The following is an 18635-nucleotide window of genomic DNA, read 5'->3' as shown; positions in this document are numbered from 1 at the left end:
AGAGATTAACAGCAATAATTAATAATAAAATTGAATAATTATAATAACATATTGTAATAAAAGTGGTGTGAACATGGAAAAAATATTGTATTCCATTTGAAATGGCTTTGTTCATCTTTGATGGGTAGTTGTGACATACTGAAATAGGTCTTCCTTAAGATTCCATCTTAATAATTTTAGTAATTTATCAATTAAACTTTGACATACTAATACATTTAGCTATTGGTCTACATTTGCCACCTTCCCTTATAGTTAGGTGTGGTCATGTGACTAAGCTCTGTTCAGTAAGATCTCAATGAAAGTGTGATGTAGGACTACTTGGAAGCCTCCTTAAAAGGGAAGGCCATGATATTCTTTTCTTCCTTATTACTTTCTGCTTCCTGGAATACAGATATGATGACTGGAGTTCGGGCAGCTACTCCAGGTCTTGAGTCAATGCACTATAAATAGTAAAACAGCACGACAGAGGAAGCAAGACATTGTGGAGCTACTATAATATTCTTGGACTGCCTACCTATGCAATTTTTCTAACATGAAAAATATATATGTATTTATCTCCATTGCAACTGTTACTTTTAGATTTTTTTATTTTTAAATTTATTTTTATTAATTTATTTTTTATTTAAATTTTAGTTAGTTAACAGTGCAGTATTGGATCAAGAGTAGAATTCAGTGATTCATCATTTACATACAACACCAGTGCTCATCATAAGTGCCCTACTTAGTACCCATCACCATCTAACCCATCTCCCACCCACCTCCCTTTGTCAATCCATACTTTGTTGTCTATCAAGAATCTTTTGTAGTTTGTTTCCATCTCTTCTCTTCCCCCCCATCCTGTATGTTTATGTTATGTTTCTTAAATTCCACATATGAGTGAAATCATATGATTTTTGTGTTTCTCTGATTGACTTATTTTTCTTAGCATTCTAGCTCTATCCACATTGTTGTAAATGTTGTAAAAAGATTTCATTCTTTTTTGATGGCTGAGTAATAGTCCATTGTGTGTGTGTGTGTGTGTGTGTGTGTGTGTGTGTGTGTGTGTGTGTATACCACATCTTCTTTATCCATTCATCAGTTGATGGACATTTGGGCTCTCTCCATAGTTTAGCTATTGTTGATAATGCTGCTATAAACATTGGGGTGCATGTACCCCTTCGAATCTGTATTTTTGTATCCTTTGGGTAAATACCTAATAGTGCAATTGCTGGATCATTGGGTAGTTCTATTTTTAGTTTATTGAGAAACCTCAGTTTTTTTCTCCAGAGTAGCTGCACCAGTTTTCATTCCCACCAACAGTTCAAGAGGATTCCCTTTTCTCTGCATCCTTGCCCACACCTCTTGTTTCTTGTGTTGTTCATTTTAGCCATTCTAATAGGTGTGAGGTGGTATCTCGTCATGGTTTTGATTTGTATTTCCCTGATGATGAGTGATATTGAGCATCTTTTCATGTATCTGTTAGCCATCTGGATGTCTTCTTTGGAGAAGTGTCTATTCATGTCTTCTGCCCATTTCTTAATGGGGTTAATTGTATTTTGGGTGTTGAGTTTGATAAGTTCTTTATAGATTTTGGGTACTAACCCTTTATCAGGTATGTTGTTTGCAAATATCTTCTCTCATTCTGTAGGCTGCATTTTAGTTTTGTTGACTGATTCCTTTACTGTGTAGCTTTTTTTCTTGATGAAGTCCCAATAGTTCATGTTTGCTTTTGTTTCCCTTGCCTTCAGTGACACATCTAGTAAGAAGTTACTCTCGCCAAGGTCAAAGAGGTTGTTGCCTGTGTTCTTCTCTAGGATTTTTATGGTTTCCTGCCTGACATTTAGGTCTTTAAGCAATTTTGAATTTTTTTTGTGTGTATGGTGGAAGAAAGTGGTACAGTTTCATTCTTCTGCATGTCACCATCCAGTTTTCCCAACACATTTGTTGAAGAGACTTTTTTCTTATATCCAGTCAAATCCAATTCCAAATGATGAACTACCATCCAGTTATTTAATACACATTTGAAGACCTTTGTGTACAAAGCACTGTACTAAGTACCATGTAGGATACAAAGGTGCTTAAGATTTTGATCTCTACCCTCAAGATCTTAAAATTTAATAAGGAATACAAGTATATGCACATATAATTACAATATAATTCAGCCTGTGTAGTTGCACATATGACTCAAATATTTTAATTTGTTTGCTCTAGATAATCCTGTGAAAATGGTTGCCCCTAAGTACTTGGGAAATGGATAAAGAGTGACACAGCAGGTAACAAGTGTACAGAATACTCAGATACTAATAAAGATTGGATTCATTTTCTCACAATGTGGTTTTTCCCCCCTCTGAACTGTCTCAATGTCAATTACAGATATTGTGATGGGAAGGTAGGGTTCTGATGATATACATATATAAAATTATTATTCATATTTGATTCTATCCTACATTGAATTCAGAATTAACAAGACTGCATTCATTTAAAATAAAATTTAGCATTCATTTCGGGGTTTGGTGTTGTATCTGTTTCATGATAGGGTGAGGGCATGGCTTATGTATTTTTATGAAATTACTCTTACATTTGGCTGCAACTCATCACAGATAATAATATGGAAGATTGAAAGGAAAATGATAAAGGTATATAAATTACATTAAAAACATACTCATCAGTTTTAAGAGATGTACATAATCAATAAACCTTCAGAATAAGCTTCCCCTAATAAAATATGACTTGTGGATTCATGCCAAAACAAAATGTGTAAGTGATATAGTATGTTGCCTACTTTGGTTTAAAAGTCTCATTTAAGATGTCATTAAAAAAATACAAATGGATATATTTTTCTGGATCTGTCCCAGGACTATGAATATGAGCATATTAATATGTGTAATAACAGATCACTTGTCTTGCCATCATTAAAACACAAATAAGTCATTTGAAAATTTACTTCAGGATGGATCAAATATTTGACTGCTCAAATATGTGGCTGACTTAGAAAATACTGTTTCTTAGAGAAAACCAGATTTTGTTTTCATGTCCTGTCAGTGAAATGTAGATGAAAAAAAAAAAAAGATCTATTTCAAGCTATATTGTATTTGCCTAAACCAAAGATGTCAATTTTATTTTTATTGTTTGTAATGACTTTCACAGTTTTGTTGTTTACCTTTGAAGTACCAACCTCAACCTTTCAGTGTGTCTAACAGGCAAAGTCTTCAGATCCAGGAATATCTCACAAAAAGAACTGTTGTGGGCCTTGTGGTAGAATCTCACTGCCAAAGAAATACTACGTATAAAGGCAGCCTGGTGATGAAGTGGAAAAATATGGGCTTTGAAGTCAAAAACAAGAACAAACATAGAAAACCCTAGGACCTGGCTCCATCTATTCTTTATAACTGTATGATCTTACATTGGATATTGAACTTCTCTTGAGTCTCACCTTACTAAGTTGTGGGGAAATATTATTCAGAGGTTAAAATAATGGATATAGAAATCCAACTGAGTGGATTTTAATCCTCATTGGCTATGTAATTTGGGGCAAATTACTTAACCTCTTGCAGCCAAATGCTTCAAGTGAGAAATGGGTGTAACAATGGTACTTGTTTCACAGAGTTATTTAATGCATGAAAAGTATTTAGTGGGATGCCTGGGTGGCTCAGTCAGTTGAGCATCTGACTCTTGATTTTGGCTCAAGTCATAATTTCACGGTTAGTGGGATCAAGTCCTGCATTAGGCTGTGCACTGACAGTACAGAGCCTGCTTGGGATTCTCTCTCTCTCTCTCTCTCTCTCTCTCTCTCTCTCTCTGTCAAAGTAAATAAAATAATCATTTAAAAAAATTATTTAGAATAATGCATGCCATGGAGTAATTTTTAAGTTACTATTATATCTAAACTTCTTCCTTATTATTTCTGTTGCTTTCTATAAAATGGAGAAAATCATGTGTACTTTATGGAGGATTAGGTTAAATACTATACATAAATGATCCATAGTGGTGCAGAGTAGATGCTCAATATATGTCAACCATGCTCAGTAAAATACTCTGGCGGTATTTTATGAAGAGTAACTGAGATAATACATTTAAAGCCCAGCATCGAGAACAGAATGGAATACATGCTCAATAAATGTGAGTGCCAACATGGAAATATTTTCTTTTTTCACAGACTCAACTATGAAAAGATACCAAAAAGATATAAGAAATGGATTCCCACTTGTTAGGAATATTCTCTATAGTTTCAATGTTTTAAGGACAAATCAGTCTTAGTTCATGTTGACATTAGAGAAAATCACCCTGATGTCTGTTCAAACATCTAAAGGATTAACTGCCATCTGAGTGAAACTGACCTTCCATGCTCGTGATTCTTCCAAATTCTCCTTTATTGTCTGATATCATTGAGGAGCTTACGGAGACTTCCCACCATATCTTCCCTTTCATGAAAGCCTAGCTTCCTTTGGGACATCCATTTCCATGCAAAACTGCTGGTGCTGTTTGCCTCAGAAAGAGTGTCATTTCTCACTTTGGATCTGCAGCAACCCAAATCACATCGTTCCCTGGTGTCCCACCAGTACTCTCGAGATATAATCACTATCCACCCATGCAATGAATACCTCACCTGGTTTCTGCAAGCATTTAACAGGGAAAACCACATTTGGGACAAAACACTGAGTTATATGCCCTGGGGGTCAGATGGGGGTTTGCTGGAGGATTTCCAGACAATCTGTTTATTTTTATTTTTTATTTTCTATGTGAAAAGCATGTACCTCCCAGTACCACAGTATAGATGCTGCTGCCAAAACTATTTATGCACTACCCTCATTTCCCGGGCTGAGAGTCATACTCCTCCGTTTACAGTGATTATCAACATTCTTTACACCAAACTGCCCTCAGAGCAAGAGACTTGGCAGGGTGCAGCAGCAGTGTCAGCAACTTCTCAGCTTTTGGATTTCAGAATCAGAAATGGAAGTTTTCAGAGCCCATGGATATTTTGCTCAACTATGGATATTTTGCTCCACATCTGCTTCCCTCTGCAGGGGGTGGGAGGTAGACTGGGAGTGGGGTTGGGTGTCTGTGGTGATTGTTTCCATTGTTTGTCTCAGGCTCCCACGGAGGCAGCAGACTCTAATGGAAAGAGCATTGGCTTTGGAGTTAGTCAGATCTGTGTTCACATCTCAGCTATGTCCTTATTTGCATGTCCTTGGGCAAATCATTTAAATCTTTCCGAGACCCATTTTAGTCATCTATAAAATGGGTTTCGTGATTACAGAACTTGCAGTGTTGGTGTAAGAATTAAATTACATAATTATGGGAAGGCTTTCAACAGATGTTATTTTTTTTCCTTCAATTGTTGCTTAACCATCATGAGATAGAAACATATGACTTTCTTGGCTACTATCGCCAGGGTGTCCTTGCTACTGTGAGTGTCCAAAGACTCGTGTCTGCTGAAGAGCTGTAAGCGAAATAGATAACTGATCATTATCCCAATTGTCCCTATTTCTATAGGTCACACCAAACTTGGTGACCACAGAGCATAGGGATCTGACATAGTGGTTTTTAACTCCAAATTCTATCCTAACTCCTCATCCCACGCCATCTTCCCATCACTAATGGAAGTTGATGATTTCTAGCTACTGTTGCTGGTGGAATCTCCATTCTGTCCACCCTTGGCTACTGCATTCTGTACCAGCTGTTGATGCTGTCTGAGCCTGTCAGAGATCACCAGCTCCGATACCTCAGGTGCTGTGGCTGTCAGCTTTGCTGATAGCATTTGTCATCACGACTTCACTTCTTACTGCTGCGTTTATCACGACGACTCCTGGTATTTCCACCACCTGATCTTCTCGGCCAGGGAAACCTCTCTTCTTACAGTGATTACAGGGGCTAGCCTGACTCTAGGTTTTAGAGCTGTTCTGAGGAACCAGAAACACACGAGGTTCCAGAGGCTGGGTGGGTACATGTTGTCTGAGACACAGCACTCAGGATTTTATATGAACATTCTCAGTGTCCCTGAATGAGTCAGTTTCTAAGAATTGGGCCCGAGGCCCCCCAGTTATTTCCTTCTACCCAAAAATCTTAATTATGGTGTGCAAGGGATTATTTTAGCCTACAACTGTCTTCTCTGACACCCAGGTGTAACTAACCAACCATGGGCAGGAGGAAATAAATAGCAAAGTCCTCATCTATGCAGCAATTTATCCTGGGTGGGGAGCTTTGTATTGTATCCTTGGAGTTCATTTTTAAGTATATATAATTATATAGCTGCTGATGCCCAGGAATGGGGTACAATTGTGAATGAAGACACAAATAGAGGAAAGATGATTTGAGTGGTGGTAGAGAGTCTGCAGGCAGGTAAATGCAGCTTAGAGTGCATTGCATAGGTTTTCACATCTGGAAGAAATTAGGTTACACACATCTAAGTGATAGCAATTAGTAACAGAAATAGTAAGAGCATAAGACATGTACTTGCTGATCTTTTTGTGGGAAAGGAATAAAGATTTTTTGAAGACATGGAGAAAACAAGAAAATAAGAGAATTCCTACTAAGAGACACCATATCAACCACCTGGGGCTTAGATAATGTAGCTATAAAATGTAAAATCCAAGCCATGACTCTTTTGAGAATAACAAGGGCACTTTTACAACGAAACTTTCCTAGACATAGAATTAGAGTGTATGGTCATCCCAGGCTTACAGCCTCACCAATCGCTAGGGAGGACTGATTGATCGACACACCAAATGTGTGTCTGTGTGTGACTTATAATTTATTGTGATTGTTTATACCCAAGTTAAACGTTGGTGGACTGTACATTACTCACTCTTTAGTAAGGATTCAAGTCATTTGAATTAATCTTTTTGTTTTTCTTACACATTTTCAAGCTAAAAGAACCCCTTTAGGGATTATTAGAGAGAGATACTAGATCCTACTTGAAAATGGTTTCTCTATTTTTATGCTCAAAAAAGGATTACCATTGATTTTATCATTTGAAATGCTAGGTTACCACCAACTTCACCTTACTTCATGCTCTGAAAACTGTGGAATAAATGCTGATGACTGTGCTGCTCATTGGAGTAAATATTTATATTTATGCAACCTACTTATTTCTGTTCACTACTCAGACTTAATTATGTTAGTGCTCCTGTTAGTTAAAATAGATTTCAAAATAAAGTTTAATTTCTTTACCTATTTTACATGCATTATGCTTAAAAGAAAGTACATGCATCCTTTAATATGAAGTGGAGAAAGAACAAATTTTGCTGTATTTTTACGTCAAAAGACTTTACCCTGATCCTGTAGCCTCAAGATAATACCTATCTCTCTCAGCCAAGTCACTTGCTAACATGTATAAAATCATTTAACTTACAAATACTAAATTTGGTCCTAGCCAACAGTGTGCGTTCTGACAACTTATTACAAAATAAAATTTTGCTCTTGATATGAAGAGCCACTGCTTCTTAATTTACTTGAATATTGAGTAAGTTAATAAAATGTTCCAACTTTCTTTATAGTCTCAGTTCAGTGCATAGTTTTTCTGCCCATCCCATTTCAAAATCAATCATGTACCTGAAGAAAGTAAAGATAAAGCTCCACACATCTTTCTAGGTACTTATAGCAAATAGTATATGGCTTGCTTACCTCTATTCCTTCTTCATAGATGGAGGAAAGTCACTCTCTATACACATCTATTGTTGGCATTTTTCCATTCCTAATATTGAATAGATTACTTGTGGGGCATGTCCTTTTTTCTCTCCTTTCCAATCAATGTCTGATTGGCTTTCCTGTAACCTTATTCTTAAATGTGTATAGCTAACGTAAGGACCTACAATTTCCCTCTTCTAGCTAAATTTTATTTAAAAAAAATAGAATATGGGGCGCCTGGGTGGCGCAGTCGGTTGAGCGTCCGACTCAGCCAGGTCACAATCTCGCGGTCCGTGAGTTCGAGCCCCGCATCAGGCTCTGGGCTGATGGCTCGGAGCCTGGAGCCTGTTTCCGATTCTGTGTCTCCCTCTCTCTCTGCCCCTCCCCTGTTCATGCTCTGCCTCTCTCTGTCCCAAAAATAAAATTAAAAAAAAAAAAGCTGAGAAAATAAAAAAATAGAATTTTAGAAAAAGCTTTTCTCTTTTACTAACCACAAGGAAAAAGGAGTACTTTTCTGACAAGATAATGATCTCTTCTGGTTTATGTTCAATGTATTGGTGATTGGGTCATTCCTGCTTGTACCATATGATCTGATGTCACCTGTAACATGTTGGTGGCAAGCAAGCTTCAGTTCTTGAGTTTTGTGAGGACCTGAAGAAATTATGTTGTGTATCAGTGAGCAAACCAACTGTTCTTCGATTTACCTGGAATTAAGAGCAAGCATGTAAGAATATCCTTATTCCTTTGTAGGAAACGAACGTGGAGGGTTCTGTTTCTCACTTATCACTAGTCAAAAAGAATTATGATTCTCAGGAGCAAATTGGAAAGTTAGGAGGAAAAACCATTTCCAAGAGTGCAAGTTCTCCAGGTGCTGAAGGGATTGAACACATCAGATCTGATGGATGTATCCATATTGACATTTGTGAAAATGTGCATGAAGAAATATGCATTGATTTTAAAGTGCATGCCACAAAAGTCTAAAAAATAATGCATCATTTTCCATCTTCTAACTTAGATGGAAAAACATGTGTTTTGCTTACAGTTTTGTCTAAGGGAAATGTGAACTCGCAGCCAATTGCATTCACATGCAGGCCCATTTTCCAAGATTGCTTTCAAATGTAAGCATAGCATATGTTGTTCTGTTAGAAAAAGAATAATAAAGTGAACTTTTATAATATAAATTCCTAGTATACAGGATTATGGGAAAGGGTAGTGTTATTTAAAACAAGGCATAATTTTCCCTCTAGGTGGATTCATAGGGAGGGGGGGAAGGGGTAAGTGATTTTTAACCCTTGCACATTTTACATTACCCCCATGGTGCCTGTGTATGTGTCAGAACATCTTTCTTCTGTCGGAGTGTAGAGAGTCAAACTCAATAACCACATTAGGAAGAATAACAGGCCAATGGCACATGTGTTGACAGATGTTTCTTACCCAGTGGAAAGGAGATAGAGGAAATTAGATGATGAATTTTAAGGACTGAAGCATATATTGTAGTTTTTCTAAACCTCCAAGTATTGTGTTCTTCCTGAGGTCACCAATTATGTGTTGGCTGCCTTTGGTGATGCTGAAAAGTCCTTAGAGCCTAAATGAATGAGCTTTGGAATTGCTCCCATGATGAACTGCTAACCAATTTGTCTCAACTGGCACTTGAATGCAAAATTAAAAATGAAGGTCTTCTGGACTGCACTGTGGCTTGTGGAAGAGCGCTGAATGATTTATTCTCACTCATTTTCTCCACTTTCCACGCTAAAATATTTTTACATGGTCAATAAATTATAAGGGCTGACATTAACAAGATGAACTGTAGATGAAAATATGTGAACCTGAATATTTATAAGAATGTGGAATTGATATTTTACTTTTTCTCAAACCAGCTCTGGGCCCATGAGACCTCAGTTAAATAAGGGCATCTAATTTAATTCAGATTAATTTAGTAACAGATCTTGGAGACTGATGAATCATGGGTCATTAATAATGGAAAAGAAGGTACTGAAGTCCTCAGGACATTTTAGCAAAAGAAGGTCGACGTGGTTGGAAGTTGTCAGATGAGGTACTTTAACTCCCTTTTTGGGAAGACTTTGGCATCAAACCATGGAACTTGATGCTGACCTGTGGCCATACACGAGTTCTATTGTGCCAGTGATGTCTACTTATCATCCAAGGAATCAGGTTAGCATTTGTCAGGAGTTGCTGAGGGTTGATATTGCAAGCTGTCCCTACAGTGGAAGCATGTTATAAGAAAAAAGGAAAGGAAGTTTAATGCAGGCAGATTCGTTTAGACATTGGAGTGAAGCTAAAATGTTCTACTTCGAGAAGGTTAAGTGACTTAATCGTGGGTGTGGGTGCAGGTGGAATGTTTTGAGAAATCAAAATACTGCAAAGGGATCAATGAGTGTTTTAGGCAGACAACAGGTGATAGTACTAGCAGCTAACATTTTACAGTAACTTTACAATATACTATGCTTTTTAGTCTACTTATTTTACTTCTGTTAATTCTCAAAACTATACTATGAGATGGGCATGTCTTAGATCCTTTCTAATTTTTTGGTTATGGACTGGCATTTATAACAGTAACAACAAATGTGCATTAAACCTCTGTTGAACACAAGACTCCTTCCTAAGACTTCCTAAGTCTTCCAGCAGGTAGCAGGCAGGCAATTTTAAAAAATCAGAAGAGAAAATCATTGCTAAACACTTCCTACTATATTGATTATATAGTTGGATTTTGCATTAAAAGCTGAAACCTCCATGTGTTTTTCAGTCCTGAAGGGAAAACCTAATATACTTCCTGGAATTCATTAGGATCTAAATATTGGCATTTTATTTTAGATGCCAACTTCCTGAGCTCAAAGGAATTGACATGACCAGCACTTGGAGTGTATGGGATACTTGTGACCTCATGAACATTGAAATGAGAGATGATGAAGCTTATTTTTAGCAGAGTATTTAGAGGGGCCCCATGAGCTAATTTTCGCTTAGGGCTGCTCATGTAACAGTTGAAGATGTGCTAATAGGGCACACTGCCAAGGTCTATGATTGTTGTTATTTAGCACTTTATTTTAGGAGCTTTAAACATCATCCAGAAATATTTATTAAGTGCATATATGTGCAGGGCAAGGCTGTCTGAGTGTTGGACAAGCTTTGTAGATCTAAGAAGTGATTAATTTCAGCCTTCAGCACATGATGAGGAGTGAGGGCCATTATTCCTTATGGCCTGTTGAACAGAAGAGAGTATGATTTGCTTAGTTCTTTCCACAAAAGATATCAGAGTTTGGAAAACTTGGAATGAAGCCTTTTCTACTCATGTTACCTTACCATGCACTACATATATTCAACATTGAGAAATGAAAAAATAACCTAGGTGGTTTAATGAGAGTGGCAAGATAGTCTTGTCTAATGAATGTAGTGCAAACCACAATCTTTGCCCTAGTAAAGGTGTTTGGTAGGTTTTGTTTGGTGAGATGAATCGAGTTGGGTTATATGAATAATTTTTTATTTTTCATTTATCTACTTCATTGTGTGTTCTAAGATTTGCCATACTTAGAGAATTGCCCTATATATTCAGATCCTATTTTGATTCCTTTGAACACAGTGGGATAGAATGGCCAACATATCAAAAGACAGACTAGCCAAATAATTTTATATGACCTTATTTCTTTGTCAGACTTAATGCTCCGCAATATCCAGATGAAATCCATGTTTCTTCCAGTCCTCTGCAGAAATGTGGAAATCCTCATTCATCAGAATGATCTGGAACTCCAGAGCTAATCAAATTTATTAATGTTGAGTATGGGACAAAAAGTTTTTATCTTTATTGTGGTGAATAATGCTACAATGAACATGGGAGTGCAGATATCTCTTCAATATTCTGTTTTCATTTCCTTTGGATAAATACCCAAAAGTAAGATTGCTGGATCACATGGTAATTCTATTTTTAATTTCTTGAGGAAACTCCATACTGTTTCCCATGGTGGCTGCACCAATTAACATTCCCACCAGTGCACATGTTTTCTCTTTTCTGCATCCTTGCCAACGCTTAGCTTTTTTTTTTTTTTTTTTTTTTTTTTTTTTTTTTTTTTTTTTTTTTTTTTTTAAATAATGGTCATCCTAACAAGTGCGAGTGTGGATATCTTACTGTGGTTTTGATTTGCATTTCTCTAATGATTAGTGATGCTGATCATCTTTTCATGTATCTGTTGGCCATTTGTATGTCTTCTTTAGAAAAAGATCTATTCAGCTCTTCTAGCCAATTTTTAATCAGGTTGTTTGCTGAGGTTTTTGTTTGTTTGTTTGTTTTGTGTTTTTGTTTTTGCTATTGAGTTGTATGAGTCCTTTATATATTTAGGATATTAACCTCGTATCAGATTATTATTTCAAATATTTTCTCCCATTCAATAGGTTGTCTTTTCATTTTCTTGATGGTTTCCTTTGTGGTGTCACAACTTTTAGTTTGATGATGTAGTCCCACTGGTTTATTTTTGCTTTTGTTGCCTTTGCTTTTGGTGTCATATCCAAAAATTTATCACCAAAATTTTGTCAGGGAACTTAACTGCTTATGTTTTCTTCTAGCACTTTTATGGTTTAAGTTTTATGTTCAAATCTTTAATCTATTTTGAGTTGATTTTTGTATATGGTGTAAGATAGTGATCCAGTTTCATTCTTTTGCATGTGGCTGTCCAGTTTTCCCAACACCATCTATTTAAGAAACTCTCTTTCCACATTGTCCATTCTTAGCTCCTTTATCATAAATTAACTGACCATATATTTTGGGGTTTATTTATGGTCTTTCTATTCTGTTTCATTGATCTATGTGTCTGTTTTTCTGCCAATGCCATACTGTTTTTAATGACTATAGTTTTTTTTAATTAAAAAACAATTTTTAATGTTTATTTATTTTTGAAAGAGACAGAGTGTGAGCAGGAGAGGGGCAGAGAGAGAGGGAGACACAGAATCAAAGCAGGTTCCAGGCTCTCAGCTGTCAGCATAAAGCCCAATGCGGGGTTCAAACCCACCAACTGTGAGATTATGACCTGAGCCAAAGTCAGGAGCTTAAGCGACTGACCCACCCGGGTGCCTCAATTACTATAGTTTTGTAACACATTCTGAAAGGAGGAAGTGTTATGCCTCCAGCTCTCTTCTAAGGATTAATTTGGCTATTTTGGCTCTTCTGTGATTCCATACAAATTTTAGGATTTTTAAAATTTCTGTGAAAAATGCCATTGATATTTTGATAGCGATGACATTGAATCTGTGGATTGCTTTGGATAGTAGGGACATTTTGTTAGTCAATTGTTAATCATATTTTGTTAATTTTGTTAATCATTTTGTTAATCATATTGTTAATCAATTTTCCCAGTCCATGAGCATAGAATGTCATTCCATTTATTTGTACCCTCAATTTCTTTTATCAAAGTCTTATAATCTTCAGTGTACAGTGTACCTCCTTGGTTAAATTTATTCCTACATATTTCATTCTTTTTGATGCAATTATAAATGATAGTTGTAAACTCCTCTGATAGTTTGTTGTTAGCATATAGAAATACAACTGATTTTTGTTTGTTAATTTTGAATTCTGCAACTTAACTGGATATGATATTTGTCTTAAGGTAAGTAAATACTTTGAAATTTTAATTTCAAGTATTTTATTTTAGTCTAGTGCTTCATTTAGTCAGATAAAGAATTTCAGGTTGAGAGTAATTTTTCTTCTGTTATTTTATGATTTTGTTCTGTTGGTTGTTTTGGATCTGAGTTATATCTGTTTTTTTTTTCTTTTTTTTTTTTGAAGGCATTATCCAATATCCTCTGGTATCTATTGTTTCTGATGAGAATTCTGATGCCAGTCTCTTTCCATATTGTGTGTAGTTTTCTTTGATTTATCTCTGGAAGTTTTCAGGATCTTTATTCTTGGTGTTCTGAGATTTCACAAAATGAATATAAGGGAATGGGAAAAGCAATATTTAGCTTCTTGGAGTTCTGTGCCACAGAAGTATAGAAGGTTAAAGACATCATACATAGAATTTAAATCTTTAGCCCCAAGTCCCAGGTCATTAGTCTCTCCAGAGTTCTGGAGGAACATGGACTTGCTTCCTCAGTTTGTCTGTCTCTGTGTACTCTAGACTATCACTTCACCTACTGTGCTTAATCAGATGCCACTTCTCTATTTTCTGTTCCCAAAAATTTATTGGCAAGTTTCAGCTGTGCACAGCTTTTGTACCATTCCTCTGTCCTTGTAGTATTATTCTCCTGTATTTTTAAAAAATTACTTTACTGTTATTTGACAAGGGTATCAAAGAGTGAAGATATTAGCTATTTTATATTACTGATCCAAAAGTCTCAAAGGGGCTTCATATTATGGGCCTATTCTAGTCACTTAATAGTGTATAGAACATGGCACTATGATGAGAAGGATCGTAAGACAATGTTTGGGCTACGTGATGGAGCACAGAAGGGGAGAAAGGTGATACCCATGGAGTGTAGTGCTGTCTCTATATGCATCACAATATACACAAAACTAGAACATGAAAATATACCTCTCTACAGGATGTATGTAAAAAGAAAACTTGTAGCTGGAATGAATTGAGAAAATAATTAAAATTTTCAAGAAGGACATAGAACATCTAATTTAAAAATGTATACATTTTTATTATATAGAGAGAAGCTGAGTAAGCCATCAGAAACTTTATAGGTGTGCTTGTATTATAAATAGTTCATTTTAAGTTAAAGAACATGGAGTTCTACAATTGATGATTGTCCCAGAATTTATACAAACTTAAAAAATAAATACCATTGACCCCTCAACAACATGGATTTGAACTGCCTGAGCTCACTTTTTTGTGGATTTTTTTCAATACATACAGTACTGCCAATGTATTTTCCCTTCCTTATGATCTATTTTTTTAATTGTATTTTTATTTTTAAAAACTTACTTCCAAATTGGTTAGCATATAGTGCAAAAATAACTTCAGGAGTAGACTCTTTACTTACCCATTTAGCCCATCCCACATTTTAGTGCCCCTTACCCATTAGCCCATCCACCCTCCCACAACCACTCCCATAACCCTCAGTTTGTTCTCCATATTTAGGAGTCTCTTCTGTTTTGTCCCCCTCCCTGTTTTTATATTATTTTTGTTTCCCTTCCCTTATGTTCATCCGTTTTGTCTCTTAAAGTCCTCATATGAGTGAAGTCATATGATTTTTGTCTTTCTCTGGCTGACTAATTTCACTTAGCATAATACCCTCCAGTTCCATCCACGTAGTTGCAAATGGCAAGATTTCATTCTTTTTGATTGCCGAGTAATACTCCGTTGTGTGTGTTTGTGTGTGTGTGTGTGTGTGTGTGTGTGTGTGTTGCCTGAGTTGTTAATGTTATCCATTCTGACAGGTGTAAGGTGGTATCTCATTGTGGTTTTGAGTTGCATTTCCCTGATGATGAGTGATGTTGAGCATTTTTTCATGTGTCGGTTGCCCATCTGGATGTCTTCTTTGCAGAAGTGTCTATCATGTCTTTTGCCCATTTCTTCACTGGACTGTTTGTGTTTTGGGCGTTGAGTTTGAAAAGTTCTTTCTAGATTTGGATACTACCCCTTTATCTGATATGTCATTTGCAAATATGTTCTCCCATTCCGTCAGTTGCCTTTTAGTTTTGCTGATTGTTTCCTTTGCTGTGCAGAAGCTTTTTATTTTGATGAGGTCCCAGTAGTTTATTTTTGCTTTTGTTTCCCTTGCCTCTGGAGACGTGTTGAGAAAGAAGTTGCTGTGGCCAAGATCAAAGAGGTTTTGCCTGCTTTCTCCTCGAGGATTTTGATGGCTTCCTGTCTTACACTGAGGTCTTTCATCCATTTTGAGTTTATTTTTGTGTATGGTGTAAGAAGGTGGTCCAGGTTCATTCTTCTGCATGTTGCTGTTTGGTTTTCCCAGCACCACCTGCTGAAGAGACTGTCTTTATTCCATTGGATATTCTTTCCTGCTTTGTCAAAGATTAGTTGGCCATACGTTTGTGGGTCCATTTCTGGGTTCTCTGTTCTGTTCCATTGATCTGTCTGTTCTTGTGCCAGTACCATACTGTCCTGATGATTACAGCTTTGTAGTATAGCTTGAAGTCTGGGATTGTGATGCTTCTGCTTTGGTTTTCTTTTTCAAGATCGCTTTGGCTATTCAGGGTCTTTTCTGGTTCCACACAAATTTTAAGATTATTTGTTGTAGCTCTGTGAAGAATGCTGGTGTTATTTTGATAGGGATTGCATTGAATATGTACATTGCTTTGGGTAGTGTCGACATTTTAACAATATTTGTTCTTCCTATCCAGGAGCATGGAATCTTTTTCCATTTTTTTTGTGCCTTCTTCAATTTCTTTCATAAGCTTTCTATAGTTTTCAGCGTATAGATTTTCACCTCTTTGATTAGATTTATTCCTAGGTATTTTATGTTTTTTTGTGCAACTGTAAATGGGATCTATTCCTTGATTTCTCTCTCTGTCGCTTCATTGTTGTTGTATAGGAATGCAACCGATTTCTGTGTGTTGATTTTATATCCTGCAACTTTGCTGAATTCATGAATCAATTCTAGCAGTATTTTGGTCTTTTGGGTTTTCTATATAGAGTATCATGTCATCTGCAAAGAGCGAAAGTTTGACCTCCTCCTGGCTGATTTGGATACCTTTTATTTCTTTGTGTTTTCTGATTGCAGAGGCTAAGACTTCCAATACTATGTTGGATAACAGTGGTGAGAGTGGGTGGACATCCCTGTCTTGTTCCTGTCCTTAGGGGGAAAGCTCTCAGTTTTTCCCCATTGAGGATGATATTACTGTTGGGTCGTTCATATATGGCTTTTATGATCTCGAGGTATGCTCCTTCTATGCCTACTTTCTACAGGGTTTTTATCAAGAAAGGATGCTGTATTTGTCAAATGCTTTCTCTGCATCTGTTGAGAGGATCATATGGTTCTTGTCCTTTCTTTTATTGATGTGATGAATCGCGTTAATTGTTTTGCGGATATTGAACCAGCCCTGCATCCCAGGTAGAAATCCCACTTGGTCGTGGTGAATAATTTTTTAATGTATTGTTGGAGCCAGTTGGCTAATATCTTGAGGATTTTTGCATCCATGTTCATCAGGGAAATTGGTCTATAGTTCTCCTTTTTAATGGATCTCTGTCTGGTTTTGGAATTAAGGTAATGCTGGCTTCATAGAAAGAGTTTGGAAGTTTTTCTTCCATTTCCACTTTTTGGAACTGCTTCAAGAGAATAGGTGTTAACTCTTCCTTAAATGTTTGGTAGAATTCCCCTGGAAAGCCATCTGGCCCTGGACTCTTGTTTTTTGGGAGATTTTGATTACTAATTTGATTTCCTTACTGGTTATGGGTCTGTTCAAATTTTTATTTCTTCCTGTTTCAGTTTTGGTGGTGTATATATTTCCAGGACTTTGTCCATTTCTTCCATATTGCCCATTTGATTGGCATATAATTGCTCATAATATTCTCTTATTATTGTTTTTATTTCTGCTGTGTTGGTTGTGATCTCTCCTCTTTCATTCTTGATTTTATTTATTTGGGTCCTTTGCTTTTTCTTTTTGATCAGACTGACTAGTGGTTTATCAATTTTGTTAATTCTTTCAAAGAACCAGCTTCTGGTTTCATTGATTGGTTCTACTGTTTTTTTGGTTTCGATAGCATTGATTTCTGTTCTAATCTTTATTATTTCCTGTCTCCTGCTCATTTTGTGTTTTATTTGCTATTCTTTTTCCAGATCCTTAAGGCATAAGGTTAGTTTGTGTATCTGAGATCTTTCTTCCTTCTTTAGGAAGGCCTGTATTGCTATATACTTTTCTCTTATGACCGCCTTTGCTGCGTCTTTATGATCTTCTTAATGACATTTTCTTTTCTCTAGCTCAATTTTCTTTAAAATATAGTATACAGTGCATATAACATGCAAAATATGTGTCAGTTGACAGCTTATGTTATTGGCAAGGCTTCCGGTCAATAATAGCTATTAATCATTAAGTTTTGGGGAAATTGAAAGTTATATGCAGATTTTGCCTATGTAGGCAGTTAGTGCCCTTAACCCCCACATTTTTAGGAGTCATCTGTAGATTCAAGAAGGGTTGGGATAGGGGCGCCTGGGTGGCGCAGTCGTAAGCGTCCGACTTCAGCCAGGTCACGATCTCGCGGTCCGTGAGTTCGAGCCCCGCGTCCGGGTCTGGGCTGATGGCTCAGAGCCTGGAGCCTGCTTCCGATTCTGTGTCTCCCTCTCTCTCTGCCCCCCCCCCCCCCCGTTCATGCTCTGTCTCTCTCTGTCCCAAAAATAAATAAATGTTGAAAAAAAAATTAAAAAAAAAAAAAAAAGAAGGGTTGGGATAAATTTATGAATTGTGGATAAAGGCAATTATAGCAATGAATGAAGGAAATTGGGGGATATTACTGATTTATTTACTTCTAACATAAAAGAACTTGCCATTATTGAAAAGGTATGTCCACTTGATAGGATGGGCTTAATCAGCACAGCATTTACTATGAAACCATTATTCAGAGCTATTCAGCTTCTCAATGCATTTTATACCCAAGTAGAAAACCATGCAAGCATTGTAGTGATCTTGAAAAACTGTGTACAATAGTAGAATGAACACTGATGAGTTAAAAGACTTGGATTTCAGTATTGGATAAACAGATAACTCCTTGAAAGCCTGAGTTAGTCATTTAGACTTCTCAGCAGGACCTCATCTTTAATGAGTGATGGAACTTCCATCCTTCTAAGACTCTGTTAGCTCAGGAGAAATCATGCATCCCATCTTTCTTCTTCCACAGGCTGCATACCTCCTTGCTAAAAGGCCTACATCACTTAGCATAGATCAAAGTACTGCTAACATTTGCAAAAACCAAATGCCCCAATATGCTTATTATAGTCACTTCTTTATTATCCAGGCTAACGGACAGAAAAAATAGAGAATAATCTGTTTTAAGCAGATGGGTTTTTTAAAAAATGTACTTGGCTTGAAATGGCATCACACTAGTAGTATTTTAACAAGAATTTTCTTT

Source organism: Lynx canadensis, chromosome C1 (assembly GCF_007474595.2).
Source record: "Lynx canadensis isolate LIC74 chromosome C1, mLynCan4.pri.v2, whole genome shotgun sequence".
NCBI classification, from domain to species: Eukaryota; Metazoa; Chordata; class Mammalia; order Carnivora; family Felidae; genus Lynx; species Lynx canadensis.
This window is presented reverse-complemented; position numbering follows the sequence as displayed.